The sequence below is a fragment of the Crotalus tigris genome, unplaced genomic scaffold (genome assembly GCF_016545835.1).
Source record: "Crotalus tigris isolate CLP2741 ecotype Arizona unplaced genomic scaffold, ASM1654583v1 scf7180000017694.5664430, whole genome shotgun sequence".
In the NCBI taxonomy this organism is placed as follows: Eukaryota; Metazoa; Chordata; class Lepidosauria; order Squamata; family Viperidae; genus Crotalus; species Crotalus tigris.
In genome coordinates this window covers 3,697,729-3,713,179 of record NW_024096572.1, presented here as the reverse complement: position 1 = coordinate 3,713,179, position 15,451 = coordinate 3,697,729, and the positions used below count along the sequence as shown (strand labels likewise).

Below are 15,451 nucleotides of genomic sequence, written 5' to 3'. Positions count from 1 at the left end.
CAAATCTTCTGACATCTGAAAAATAAAAATCACAAAACTTTCTTATTAAGATGGTTTTTTAAAAAAAAATCAACAAAACTTGCCCATGTCAACAGTGATTGTAAGTATATAGGAGTTCTGAGTTTTAGCTCCAATAGTTGTTTGATTATCAAAGTAGGAGACCCAGGGATAGATTTAATGAACTAGCAGTATATACACTTTTTTTTTAAAAGGTTCTTAATCTCATTTATGCTCAGAGACATGGGATGACATGTAACAAAAGGCTCTCATCAGTATGCAGTGATTCTTTAAATTACTCAATTTAATATTGATGCTGATATGGACATAGTTCTCAGATCTAATAAAGAAATACCTTTAACTAATAGTCTCCATCCAATATGAATTATGACATGGAAGAAAACCATAAGAAACTTCTCTGAATGATTAAACTCAGTTGGGATAGATGCAAGCAATTGTGATCTTGTGATTTATTGGGTTATTCTTGTAATATCCTTCTCCCCCTGCCCCCAAATAAGCTAGTAATCTAGCCAGATCCTTAGATCTGTATTATAGGCAGAATTCACTTCTGCACAGCATCTATAATTTAGGAGTAAGAGTAACATGATTAAAAATCACACAAAATATGTTTTGACATTATTATAATCTTTCCAATGAGATCCTTTTTTAAATTAACCCTGTATTATCTAATGCAGGAATGATGAAGATATCAATCATCTTTCTCTACCTGTATTTCCTTGCAAGGTGGCAAATGTGTTCTTAAAATAGTACCTTGTTAGATATCCATGGTGAAACCTATTTATCTTTTTGAGCCAAACATCTCAGAGTCATTCTTTACGGTTACACCAATTTTTCTTAACTTCAAATGTCATGTGAATAAAGAAAATTCTAACATAACATAAGTTTCTTCTGCTTTGTAATATTCATGAAGTTTGCATTGTCAATACATTTTACTTTTCATTCATAGTTTTGCACTGATTTGCACTGAGCTCCAGTTAGAATGGATTATTCCTAACTTACAGTAATTACCCTAAAGTTTTTGGAGTTATACTTTGTTTTAAAAGAAATGTACAAATGGAACAACAAACCTTTAAGGGGAAATGTGTAGGGGAGGTTACACAGGAAAAAATGTAAAGAAATCTTGTCATATTTTAACTGAAAAGCTACCATCTGCCAACATTTGTATTAAACGCAAAACATATTAATTAAAAGTGAACGTTAAGTTTATATTGAAGTCTTCCTGAATAATTTTCAGGTTTCTTACTTGTACCCCCTCCTCTCATTTTTCCAATGCAGAATTATTGGGCAGAATTTATAGTTTGACTTTAGAAATCTCTTAAATCACCAGATTGTGTGACAGTATTATTATGCATCAGACAAATTGACCAAGGTTGTTCTCATATGTAATCCTATTATTATCAGGTTTTTTTAGATAAGAAAGGAATTCTGTTGATGTACTGCTGCCCTGTTTCTGAATCTGCTTGGTAGATTGGAAAGATGGCATTGGAAGGATCAAGATTTACTGTTTTAAGACTTCTGATATCCGTGATTCTCATGGATCAGCAGTTCTTACATCTATCACATCTACACACACACACACACACACACACACACACACACACACAGAGAGAGAGAGAGAGAGAGAGAGAGAGAGAGAGAGAGAGAGAGATATGTAGGAAATGCAACAGGAGTCAGCCATCTAATAAGATGACTCACATCTGAAGACGGCTTTGAGTTGATTATCATTTATATGTTGATAATTTCTAAGTAAAATGTTCATTTGCTGGTTGCTATAGTTGAGGCCCAGTTTTGAATTACCTTCTCTGGAACAGTCTGGGAATGGCACATCTCAAAGACTGCTCAATGCCAGCTCTGACAGCCTCATCCAATTGTCTAGGAAGTGGTGACTTCACCCAAAAGGTAGAGTAGATGTGTTAATAGCATTTAGATTAAAAATGATATTCTGTACTCTTCTTATCTCGTTAAACCTGAACATTTTATTGATAGTGAAAACATGTGTTCAAAGTACCTTTGAAATAGATACTAGCTGAACAATATTACTTTAACTTGGTTCTGGACTGTTCATTGTTTCCCTTTCTTCTCAACTTTTCATCTTAGTGATGGGAATTTTTTTTTTTTAAAAAAAACAAACACAAATGCACACAGGTAGTCCTTGACTTACAACCTTTCTTTTAGGGACCATCTGAAGTTACAACACCCAAAAAGTGACTTATGACTTTTCACACTTTACAACTGTTGCAGCATCCCCATGGTCGTGTGATCAACATTTGGATGCTTGACAACTGACATGTATTTATGATGGCTGGCGTGTCTCGGGGTCCTGTGATCACCTTTTGTGACCTTCTGACAAGCAAAAACAACGGGGAAGCCCGATTCACTTTACAACTACGTTACTAACTAACACATGCAGTGGTTCGTTTAACCACTGTGGCAAGGAAGGCTGTAAAATAGGGCAAAACTCAATTGTGGTCATAAGTTGACGACTACCTGTATCAGATTTGGCTGACCGTTAGATCCTAGATTGAAGTGAGCAGTGTAATTAGGAACAGATTTTTGTTATTGTTTGTGACAGAATGGATAGGTCTAAACCATTTTAAAATTCTGAGCTCCCATGAATCTCAAATGCTGATTAATTTGTTCAAAGGCCTTGCAAAGGGTGTTGCTACAGCAGCATCTCTGCAGACACGTTTTTGTCATTAGTATAAAACAGATGAGCATGGGAGGAACTTAGATATTGAGGTCAGAATGATGATTCTGACCTCAATATCCAAGTTCCTCCCATGCTCATCTGTTTTATACTAATGACGAAAATGTGTCTGCAGAGATGCTGCTGTAGCAACACCCTTTGCAGATCGTCTTTGGGAGTAGGGAGATTGTGAGAATGAAACAGATTGTATAGCCCGGCCTACACAGTTTCTGGCCATTTGGGAATGGTTTTAGAATAGTTGCAGTCCAAAGTCACCACTTTGCCAACTCTTGGATTAACTACAGTAGAGGCAGTGATGACTTTGTTATCTATAATTAATGGATTCAGAATGAACATGACATTTTATAACGAGCCTATTTATTTGGTTAAGTATTCCGATGTATATGTGTATCTTAGCAGATGATCTAGCATTACCAAAAATTCACAAATTAAAAATATTGAAGAAGTTAGAAACTTTTAAATGGTTTTCAAGAAAAGTCAAAATGAGACCCTTGCACTTTGGAAATAAATTTTATTGATATATAAATGTACATCTAAATGAACTTTTTTATTTTAAAAATACATACAAAAGTAAAGTGATCTAATACACAGTTTTAAAAATTAGAGTATATTCTGTCTTAAATTTATTTTGCTTTTCAGAAAATATGGAAATCTGAATTCACATATTAGGAATATATCTGCCCTATATATTTAAAGATGTTATCTCCACAACCTGATAAAACATTACATAATTTTCCATTGAGAACACTGAAAAACCAAGAAATCTTTCTCCTTTGATTTCTCTCTGTTTCTCTCTTACTTACACACACACACACACACACACACAAGCCAGAACAAAGCTAAAATTTTCCTCAGGTCTTCGTATCATGTTAGATATTTCAACAAAGTAATCCATGTTCTGACTGCATACCTCAGTGCTATCTTAGTAAGTTGGTGCCTTTTGCAGCCATAAGGGTTTTTCTGCATATAGTTCCATCAGTTAAAATAATGGCTTTTCTTTTGTAAAAAGTGTAATAAGCATACCGTTTGTCTTTTAAAATACAATTGTCATTTTTTTAAGAGATAAATATATTTTGAGTATTTACCCTGAAGGTCTTTAAGGAGTACAGTCTGGTAGAAATAAAAGTCTTTTATTCATGTGAACAGTTACCTGAGGTGGTGGTATAAAATGTAATATGTTAACATTTCTTTTTTTAAAAAAAAAAATACTATACAAACTATTAAAATCACACACCCAACATTCCAGTATAACTTTTAACCCATTTGTATGAAGTTTTGCTTCTTAGTTACTCATCTTTTTTGTTATTTTTTGCTCTGAGAATGTTGTTGTGTTGGGAAGTAAGCACATTAAAAGATGCCCTTTCAGACAGTGCAGATCCTTCCCTCTGTTTCTTGATGTTTAAAAATTGAGTGTGATGTACAATTCTTCCATACAATTTTATGTTGGCCAAATTCAAGTATCGCCTTAAAAAAAGGTTTTGGGTTTTTTCTTTCTCAAAGGCAAATGGCTGCTTTTGGTTTTTAGGCACAGAAAGGGAACGTGCATATTTAAGTTGCTACTGTTTGATCTCATAATACTTGTGCGTTTGAGAGATTTTCCCTTTCTGCACTTCCATTATTATGGAACAGGAAAAAAAAACGAAAGGAAGAATTCAGATTCATCTATTCTAATCTAATAGTATTTTTTTTAATGAAAGTTTTTTATTTTTTCCATATAAACATTATAAAAAAGTATACAATACAATTTTAAGATAAAATAAACATTATTACGACCTGTGCACTCCCCCCAGGCCGCGTCCACCCTCTCTTAAAACATTCCCTACTTCCCTCCTCTTTCTCACCTCCCATCCTACTCTCTTCCCCTCCCCTTCTCCTCTCACTACCCTACTTCCTCTCTACACTTGCCCACCTCTCATCCCTATCAAACCCATGAACGCAGCATAAGGGGAGTGCCCAGGCCGCACCCCTATAAGCAACCATTATCTATATTACACTTACCCCCCACATTTCCTCCCTCCCACCCCAACCCCCCTCCCTTCACTTCCCAGAGCAGAATACAGGGTTAATAATTAAAAGAATTTATAATAATAAGAAAAAAGAAAAGAAAAAGAAAAAGAAAGAAAAAAGAAAAAAAGAAAAAATAATAATAAAAAAGGAAAAAAAATATCATACTTAACCTTTAACTCCAATAGCCTATAAGACAATTCTCTGTAATATTTACTATAATATTCATTCATAAAATAAGTGAAACTTTTTAGTTCCATACTTTTTCTGAATATAATCTATCCATCTTCTCCATACAGTAATATATCTTTCTTGTGTATGATCCTTTAAATAGGCAGAAATTTTTGCCATCTCTGCAAAACTAGATACTTTAAATACCCATTCTTCTAAAGTAGGCAAAGAATCTTTCTTCCAATATAAACCTATTAATAACCTTGCGGCAGTTAATAAATTCAACATCAAAATAGTTTCTTTATCATTTAAATCCACAAAGATACCCAATAAAAATAGTTGAGGAGTAAACTTTATCTTCCTTCTAAAAATCTTTTGAATGTTCCACCAAATCATAATCCAAAATACCTTTACCTTTTTACAATTCCACCAAATATGAAAATATGTCGCATCTTTATTGCCACATCTCCAACATTTGGGTTGTAAATTTGAATACATACAAGATAATTTTTTAGGATCTAAGTGCCATCTGTAAAATATTTTATAAAAAATTTCTCTCAAATTTTGAGCTTGTGTAAATTTAACATTTCTAGTCCAAATTGTCTCCCATAAATCCAATGAAATTGGTTCCTGTATATTTTGAGCCCATTTAATCATACAGTCTTTAACCAATTCTGTTTCCGAGTCTAACTCTAATAAAACATTGTAAATTCTTTTTATATGGGCCTGACTCTGATTTTTAATCTGAATAACCAATTGTTTATCTTCTAATGTTATTCCCTCTTTCTTATCTACAGTCCATCTATCCACTATTTGTAAATATTGAAACCATGACTGTAGAGTATTTTCTTGCCTTAATACATCTAGGGATTTCAAATGCCAGTTCGAACCAGACCAAATTAACAATTCTTTATACGAGATTTTATCGAAATTTGTCCCCTTAGAAATTCCCTCAATTGCATGTCTGGGAATCCCCCAGATAGGTATTTTATAATTCAATCTAAAATAATACTTTTTCCAAACATGAAGTAAGGCATTCCTCAAAATATGTAATTTAAAAATCCGATCAACTTTCTTATTGAAAATCAGGTATGCATGCCAACCTTATATTAAGTCCCAACCTTCGAAAAACAGAATATCCTTATTTGTTAAGTTGAGCCAATCGCTTAACCAAGTTAAAGCGGCTGCATCATAATATAATTTCAAGTTGGGTGCCTTAAGTCCTCCTCTTTCTTGAGCATCCTGTAAAATCTTAAACTAAACCCTTGGTTTCTTTCCGGCCCATATAAAATTGTTGATACCCCTTTGCCATTCATCCAAATTTGCCTCTTTTTTTAAAATAGGTATCATCTGAAACAAAATATTCTAATCTAATAGTATTAATAAAGTTATTCTATATTGTATATTAACACTTAAGTGCATTTGGTGGGGAAGTTGAGGTATTTTTTTTTTCAATTCCTTTTCTTCTAGGGACTGAATTTTAAAATATTAATTATGTATTATTATTTTTACCCCTAGCATGGATTCCTATTCAGAGGTGAATGAAAAGAATATTAGTGACATATCAGTTTATAAAGACCTCTAAGGGACAAGATGTCCTGCTTTTTAATTGAAATCTTACCTTTAGAGTTGGTAGAGAGCAGATAATAAATTTTTATCTCAGGTGTAAGTGCACATCCCAAAGTCAAGAATGAAATGGCTGGAATACAAAGTGGTTGGAGCCAGGTGTCACATTTGGAATTTTGGCAATATTGTGTGCAGTTATACAAAATGGTTTTTAGGGCGGGCATACCCACTCATAAAACGTTCACTTACCTGAAAGCAAACTAGTGAAATTGCTGCAGTTTATATAGCTGGGTAATATTGCAAGTACATGTGGATTGGTAAAACAGGAACTGACAGTTTATTTCAATGATGTCCCATCTTTTCCGCTCCAGGCAAGCACTCAGGATGCCTACTAAAATTTAAAATAAAGCAGAACTTGTGAAAGTAAGCAACAGAGTGGCAATTAACAGTCAGATAAATACTGAAACCATTAACATGAAAAGCTGGGCAAAAAGGAAATGCATGTTTGCAGATCATTTAAGCAAGAGGATAGGGCCGATTCATAGTTCCAGAGGAGTACATAACATAATCTAGAAGTACTACAGGTTCAAACAATCTTCACTGACCCTCTGACAATGGAAACTTCCCAGTCAGCTTAACAATGGAAACTTCCTAGTCAGCTTAACCAGGCAAGATCATAACAGTGTTTATCCTGTACAGTATTCAATTCCTCCGTAGGAAACACTCTTAGTTCATCCGTCTGACCTTACTGAGCTAGATCCACCAGACTGGATGCCAGAGCAAGAGAAAAGAGGTTACCTTATTAGATCATTCTAGTTGCAAAGAGCACAGTTTCACAGTTCCATAGCTGTTCAGTGGTTCCCTGCCTGCACTGCTCAACCTCCTTGGCTATAGATTTATCAGGCTGTTGGGTTTTGGATACTAATTTTGTTTCATAGGGTCAAAAATGGCTTAGGATTTACAGGATGGCTCATCTACAGGCTTACTCCAGGTCATCATTTGTTTAACCAATGCTAGGTGGAAACATTAGATCTGTTTTTCTCCTCAAAGGAAATAAGACATGTTCAAGTGTGGGGAATATTTTTCTCAGTTTTTTGTTGTGGATAGATCATTTCTTTTTGACTCTGTGGTGGAATGGATTCACTGAAATCCACAGGGAGGTTATTTTCTTTGGGTTTCTGATGTGCCTTTTGGACTTTCAGGTGGTATTTTGGGAAATTTCCCAATAATTTGGAAGCAGTTCTTTCAGGTGCTAGTTGACATCAGGAACATTAAAATTATGAAAACATCAGTTAGCGTTGCTCTTAAATATCTATATCTTGACTGTTGATCCTTGGGGCTTCCTTGCCATACTATGGAGATTTGGAAGAAGATGCCTAAAGAATGCAGGGAGAAGACAAGAACAAATTTATTGGAATAAGGTACACCCTCTTAGGATAGTTGTACTCCTTTATCAGTACATAATTCCAGTCAGTAGTTGTGGAGGAAGAAAGATAAGTGCTGGACTATTTCTGAATGGAATGCCCAAGAGATTGTCCAACTTCTCCATTTTGGTCAACATTTCCATGAAGGAAGATCATCTGTCCTCATGAGATGAAATATCAATATGGGGAGGATAGTGAGCATCTCCATGGTAGAGGCAGTAGAAGTCCTGACCCTACGTTTAAAGGTTGTCATGGTTTGGATGGCAAGAAACAGATTCACACCAAATCCAAAGAGAACAGAATGGGTTTAATGACATTAAAGAAGCTAAATAATTCCAAGATAATACCAGCTTTGATGCTGGGCAGAGTTTTGTTCCACCTGGAAAAGCAAAGTCACAATCTGGAGAATTTCCCTTGATTTGTAGGAGGAAAGAGTATTGGTTGTGTTTGCTGCCTTGAGTTAAGTATAAATGTAATAGTGGATAAGAAGCAGATGGGTGGGTAGGGAGGAAGGAAGGAAGAGAGAGAGAGAGGTACAGATACACACACACACACACACACACACACACACACACAGACAGATAGAGAGAGAGAGAGAGAGAGAGAATACATTGGATAACTATTAATCATGAATTAATTTGTTCACTTGCATAAAACTTTGGTCCATAATTCTTGTGATATAGAAATAATAAGACAGAAAAATGTGGAAGATACATCAAAGTAAGTAAAATATAAATAGCTATCACAGACATGTAATGGATCCTTAGATGGAAGGATCTAAAAACATCTAAGATGTAAAGATCAAAATATGTTTACTGCAATATTATGGTCAAAGTATTTTGAAATTTGGACAGCTGCAGTCTATGGAGTATAAAATCCTTGATATTTTATTATTATTATATACACAACGATGGGAAATAATAGCTGCCAGTTTTTGTTATCAGAAAAATCTATTGACAAATTTTGATAATCACTAAAGCAACCAGATGGCTGTTTCCATGATTGGGAGAGAAGAACAAATATCCCCATTGGTACTGGGTATTATTCAGTCCTTCAGCTTATTATTAGATAATATAGTAAGATAATGTTTCATCTTCTCATTTATAAAACACAGAGATTTTTCAAAAATAACACACCATTACTCTGAATCCATTCTTAAAACCAAAAGTGTGGAAAGAGCGCCTTTCCATGTTGATACAATTACTCTTTTTTTGAGTGTGTCCCAGGCTTGATAAAGCCAAAACTCTGCACAATTTGTGAATTTTAGGAATATAGATTTGTGAAGCTTTAGGAATATAGTTCCACATTACATTAATATGTACAGTGCAAGTAATCCTCACTTAAAGACTGGTTGCTTAGTGGCCAATAAGAGTTATGGCAGACACACACCCTCCCCAAAAGCTATTTACAACCTGGTCCCGAAGCACCCTCTTGTATCACTTTGTCACATGGCTGTGTGGTATGGATCCATAAGCCGCTGCCATTTTCCATGCGGCTGCATTGAATGGTCGCTGGGAAAATGGTGGTCCCTCCCGAAATCGCACCATGTAGCCACGTGACCAAGTGATCCATTCTGCTTCCCTAACACAGTCTATGCAGTATTGTGGAAGATCCAGAGCTCTGGAGTATTTCAAAAGGTAAGTGCGTGATGGGTGATGGGTGGTGAAGAGAAGGCCCAAGCCCTGCAGATACCGGCTGCAGGGGGGAAGCAGTTGCAAGGCCTGTGGGGACTCCAAGGGGCAGGAAGCAGAGTATGGGGTATCTTGGGATGGGGGATGCCTCGGGAAACCCAGGCTAAGTGGGTCTGAGCCTATGCTAGGTCTCTCACATCCTCGTCCACCTCTAAGGCATCCCATGCTCCACTTAATGATCCTTGTGGTCATTTAATAACAGCATCAAGGAGAGCAGGGAGTGGGGGTCATTAAGCAAAGCCAACTTGCTTAACAGACATCACCACTTGTGACTGTAATGACCAAATTCCATTACGATCATAAATCATAGACTGCCTCTATTTCATTTGAAAATTGTCCAGGCATATTTAATAATTTAAAAGAAAGTAAGGCTACACCTGGAGAAGACCAAATCATATGAGTTAAAGAATCTTCAGATTTCTTACAATGACAGTATATGATCCTTTTTAAACAGTGTTTGAGAGCTCCAATAAACGAATAATATTTTCAGATGGATTATTTTCATTTTTAAATATAAATAAGTATATTTTAGATTTCTTAGGTGTTTGTGTAACATACCCGATAGGAGGAGGTTCCTTCAATCCTTCTTAACATTAATCCTGTCTAGCCCTACAACTGACTGAATAAGCACACCTGTTCCATCTAGTTTAGCATGTTGTTTGAAAATAGCTGATGATATGTTGCTAGAGCTGTGCAAAACATTCAGAACGATGCTTTGCAAGTATCTTAGGCCTAGAGAAGCCATGTCTTCTTAAAAGATAGCTGCAGCCTCCAAAAGACTGTGTAATGGTTTAGAGAGGTTTCTCGGTTGATATTTGCATGCATGCACAATTGGTTGGCTTTGCAGCTGAGGAGGTATATATGGCATTCTGCTGGAGAGTTGGACGGGACCTAAGAGGTCTTCTAATCCAACCCCCTGCTGAAGCAGGAGACCCTATATCATTTCAGACAAATGACTGTCCAAATCTCCTCTTAAAAACCTCCACAACTTGATGGAGTGATGGAGCAACCACAACTTCTGAGGCAAGCCGTTCTAATTGTTCTAATTTCAGGAAATTTTTCCTCATTTTTAGGTTGGTTCTCTCCTTAATTAGTTTCCATCCATTGCTTCTTGTCCTGCCTTAGGGTGCCTTGGAGAAAACATTGAGCCTCTCTTCTTTGTGGCAGCCCCTCAAATATTGGAACACTGCCATCATGTTATCGGGCTGCACTAGTTCTTCTGAAGAACATTACTTCGTCAGAACTTAAATACTTTGAATGTTTTATACATCTGCTTCAGTTGTAAGACGAGTTAAACTTGTTTCTGTCTACCTCAACTTGAATACCATAAATTATATGCAGAAAAGTCCAGGGTGATGCCTAGATAATTCAATAGTCCTATTTTATATGAGCGTTTCAATTGAGAATAACTACATTATCTACTTAAGTCTTAATAATCTTGGCTTACTGGTAGTCCTTGGGTTACAGCAATAACTGGGACCGGGAATTCTATCGCTAAGTCACATAGCCATAAAGTGTAATGTCACATGACTATGTGCTTTTTAACAATGGCAATTTTGACAGTTCTGGCTTATGTTGTTAAGCGAGGACCTTAATGGTTCTTTAAGCAAGAATATTACGTGGTTGTGACTTCCAACTTCCTGCCTGCTTCTCTATTGATTTTGCTTGTGGGCAGGGAATGCTGCAACATTTGGAACTCTTAAGACCCTTTGTAAGTGTCCCAGGTTTGGTGCTGCACGAATGGTCATAATTTGAGGACTACCTGTATTAGATCTAATAGAGAAGCATTGGCCAATTGAGGTAGAAGAGGCGATAATTTACTAGTTATGAAAAGCAGTGATCTTGGTTTCACTTATATTACATTCTACTCAAATTTCACAAATGGACCTCAGTCCAGTTAAACTCTTTCAACTGGATTGTGGTCCATTTCTGAGACCAGTTAAAATAGTGTGGGCTTAATTTGAACGCCTACATAATCTGGAAACTTAAATATGCATTCAGTAGTTTCTGGCTGTCTTGGTTCTGCTTTTTCTATTTATTGTGTCTCATCAGCTATCTATTTTACTTCTTTAGTTATAATATGCTTACCCTGAAATTGTTAGCAAACTCAAGAGCCCCAAGAAACTCCATGCTGAAGCTGAAGACAATTAATTTAACAAACATTAAATAATAGCATATCATTTTCTTCAACATCCCACATATTGCAGAATTTACACTAATTTAATTTGTGTTCTGTAATTTCTTTAAAAAAAATATTTTCTGAACATGCCGGATAGGATGTGTACTTAGAAATGTATTCGGTATATGCTGATTTAATTATTTGAACTATTTGGCATTCTGATGTAAATGCTGCCTGCAGAAATAAGTTATAAATACAGGACCAGTTGCACTTGGCTTCCTGAAAAAGAATTAAATGCTGATATGATTTTCCACAATGATTGAAAATAACTTTTTGTATTTAACATTTCTCCCTTTGCAGTTCTACCCATTTATTTGGTCTACTGGCAATAAGTACCGTTGATTTAATCATATATTATTTCATAACCAAATTTGCTGTATCTTATAAAAAATCACACAGTATTAAATATGGTGAGGGTTTTTTTTATTTATTTACATAGTTCTGTCATTGAACTGTAATGCACTCACTGCATGTTATTCCCTAATTATAGACTCCATTGGGACTAAAACAGTGGATAAATTGCATAAATAAAATAAATATTAAAAAGAAATGGCAACCATAAATGGATGTTCTGGTATTTTCTGTAGTGTTTCATAGCTCGACCATTTTGCAGAAATCTGTATTTTGTACAATAGCTTTGGACATCGTTGTGTATTTAAATGTCACCATTGAACTGTCCACTTGTAAGAGAGTTGAAGCTTCAGGCTGTGTTCACCCATCTGGCCCAGAGAAGTGAAGGATCAAGGCTCACTGGATTTTGCAAGAGAACGGAATTCAGCCTTGGGCAAGGCCACACATGTCTGTCAGAAGAAATTGCTCTGCAGTAAGTCAGTTATCATTAATGCTCAGGTTTATGCCCCAGAATTATCTAAGGCTGCTGATCTCATGAAGGTTACCAGGAAGCTTTTTTTTAGACGGTGTGTAGTGTGTATGTATCCTGTTCATTCAATGTAAATACAGTATATAATTACTGCCCCCCCCTCTCTGTGTGTGAATATGTATGTGTGTTTTATTCCCATCAATTTCTCTATCGCTGATGCACTAGCTTAGGATAACAGATATTGCTATATTTTGCAAATAATACCCCCAAACCTTCCAAAGCCCAAATATGTAATACTACAAGTTTTAAATTACTTGGCTTTTTTTAAAAAAAGCTTTTGATCTTTAAAAGATATTTTAAATAAGTGAGAATGAGGAGTGCGATTCATATAGGCCTACAGAGAGTAAAATATATCTAACTTATGAGATTTAGACCATCTGCAAAATCATTCAAGAACGTTGTTATATATTTGCCACAGATCATGTTACTGCATAACATTTAAAATCTAAAAATTACAAGCAGGTTTCAGTGTTAGCTGTGATTCTTGTTGCCAATCTGGGCAGTGCTCCCTAGTTTTAAAAAAGAATTATTTATTGAAATACCTCTTGTTCATATAAATTAGGCATAAATAACTTGGTATATTTGGATTTCAATCCCCAATATTTCTCACAATGAGATGGATTTATGAGTTATACTGTAATCCTAAGTGTTTGAAAAACCTCATATTAATGCTTACCTGGGACATTAAGAAACCATTCCAATTTTCCTCCTTAAGGTTGTCTTATTGATTTATTTTCTGTCTCTTAACATGGGTAAACAAAATATGAAAATAGAACTGATTAAAAGGACTAATAAAGTTAATAATGTATATACTTACTGAAATATTACAATAAGGATGCATTAATATGATAACAATAATTTACATTACAATCAAATGCACACTCCTGAATTATGAGTAAACTCCACATGGTTGATATCCCCATTCAACCTGGTCTACAAGTTATATATGAGAGGTCAGGCTGATAATTAAGCATCTGGAACTAGGTTTGATGAATAGGCAGAAGAACAGATGATTGCTGTTACAGAAGCTGAATCTTCTCTGGCTTTTGCTTTCATGTATTTATAGTAGTTACTTCTGAAACAATTCTGTATGGCAGACTAGCTTGAGAAGAAAGAGTAAAATATGACATAACATTTACAATAAGAATGAATTATGCATTATATTTATGTAATGTAATATAGTTTGAAATATGAATAATTCATTAAAAGAGGTAGGAAGCTTGATAGACCTCTAATGGATAATGAAGTTGACTTCTAAGCTTAATCAGTAGCATTCTAGGTAAGGCCTATTTTGGGAAGTCTCTCAGCAATCGTTTGAATGTAATAGTAATAATTATCATCCAACTTTTTGGTCCAGGTACACCATGTGGGTTGTCATAGCACTCTGTTTCCAATTCCTTACATGACAATGACAGAGAACGTAGGAACTGCTGCCTCACTGGTCTTAAGTGACTAATAGACTAATAAATAAGCAATTTCCTAGACGCTTAAGTATTATTAGTCAGAGAACTCAGACTAAAAAGTGTAAAAGATCTTGCTATCAAGTCCCTGGTGAAAATATTGCAGGTGAAGCTGGACATAATGTTATTTGGTTGTTACATCATCCTGCTGATATATTTTTATACTGCAGTTTATTGAAACTCCTAGGTCAGGGGTAGGCAACCTTGACTCTTTTATGACTCATGGACTTCAACTTCAAGCTTAGCTGACTCAGGAATTCTGGGAGTTGAAGTCCACGAGTCATAAAAGAGCCAAGGTTGCCTATCCCTGTCCTAGGTCCTACATCTACTTTATTTTGTTGTTGTGGCCTTCAAGTCAATGTGGACTCCTGGTGATGATGCTTGGATTAGTTTCTGCAGTTTTCTTGGCACAGTTTTAGAAGTGATTTGTCTTTAATCTCCAGCTTTCTTTCATGGGTAGAATTGCCGTAATTAAAATGAACATATTACCTAAAATATTATTCCTATTTCAATGTATACCAATTAGATTAGAAAAGGAATTCTTTTGAAATTTCGACCAAACCATACTTAAATTCATTTGGCAAGGGAAAAAAAACAAGGATTAAATTAAAATTATTACAGGCTGCTAAGGAAAGGGGGGGTCTCGGCCTCCCCGATCTGGAAAAATACTATCAATCTACAATTCTACTATGGGTGTGGGATTGGATTCGACTGGAATTTCAGAGATTATTAAAACTGCAAGGTCATGACATGCAGACTGGATAGCATGCCATGCTATGGGATGAGAAGCATAAAGTTCACCAGTACTTCCGGAGGCACTACGTCAGACGGGCGCTAATAGATGTATGGATCAAAATCCAATGACAGAACTATAGGCAAGTCCCCAATTGGATCTCAACATTAGAAATGTACATACACCCAAGGTTCATTCAGTTGGGGAAAGTAATAACCTATAAAAACATACTAGACGAGAGAGGAGAATTAAAATCGAGGAAGAATCTCCAAGATGCAGGGATAGAATTAGAATGGTGGGCATACCTCCAACTACAAGCAAGATATAGGCAAGATAAAAAAAGAGTGGGGTATAAAGATAGAACCGACAGAACTAGATAAAATTTTATTAGGTCCCAAGGATAAAATGATTTAAAAAATATATCATTTTCTTTTAGATCAGACAATGTATGAAGAACAGGTTAAGGAGACCATGTTAATTTGGAGTAGAGATTTTGATTTCAGTATCGACTTGCATATTTGGCAAGAACTGTGGGAAAGAAATAGGAAACTCACCTTAGCTACCTCATATAAGGAAAATCTTTACAAGATGTTTTATAGATGGCATTTCCCACCCATA

The 15,451-nt window shown here is 35.5% G+C and overlaps 1 protein-coding gene across 6 annotated transcripts in view; it reads left to right on the top strand.

Annotated features, from left to right (window-relative positions):
* GTDC1 (glycosyltransferase like domain containing 1) overlaps nt 1–15,451 on the top strand; it is a 269,468-nt gene that overhangs the window by 99,231 nt on the left and 154,786 nt on the right. The gene's annotated exons all lie outside the window — the stretch shown is intronic.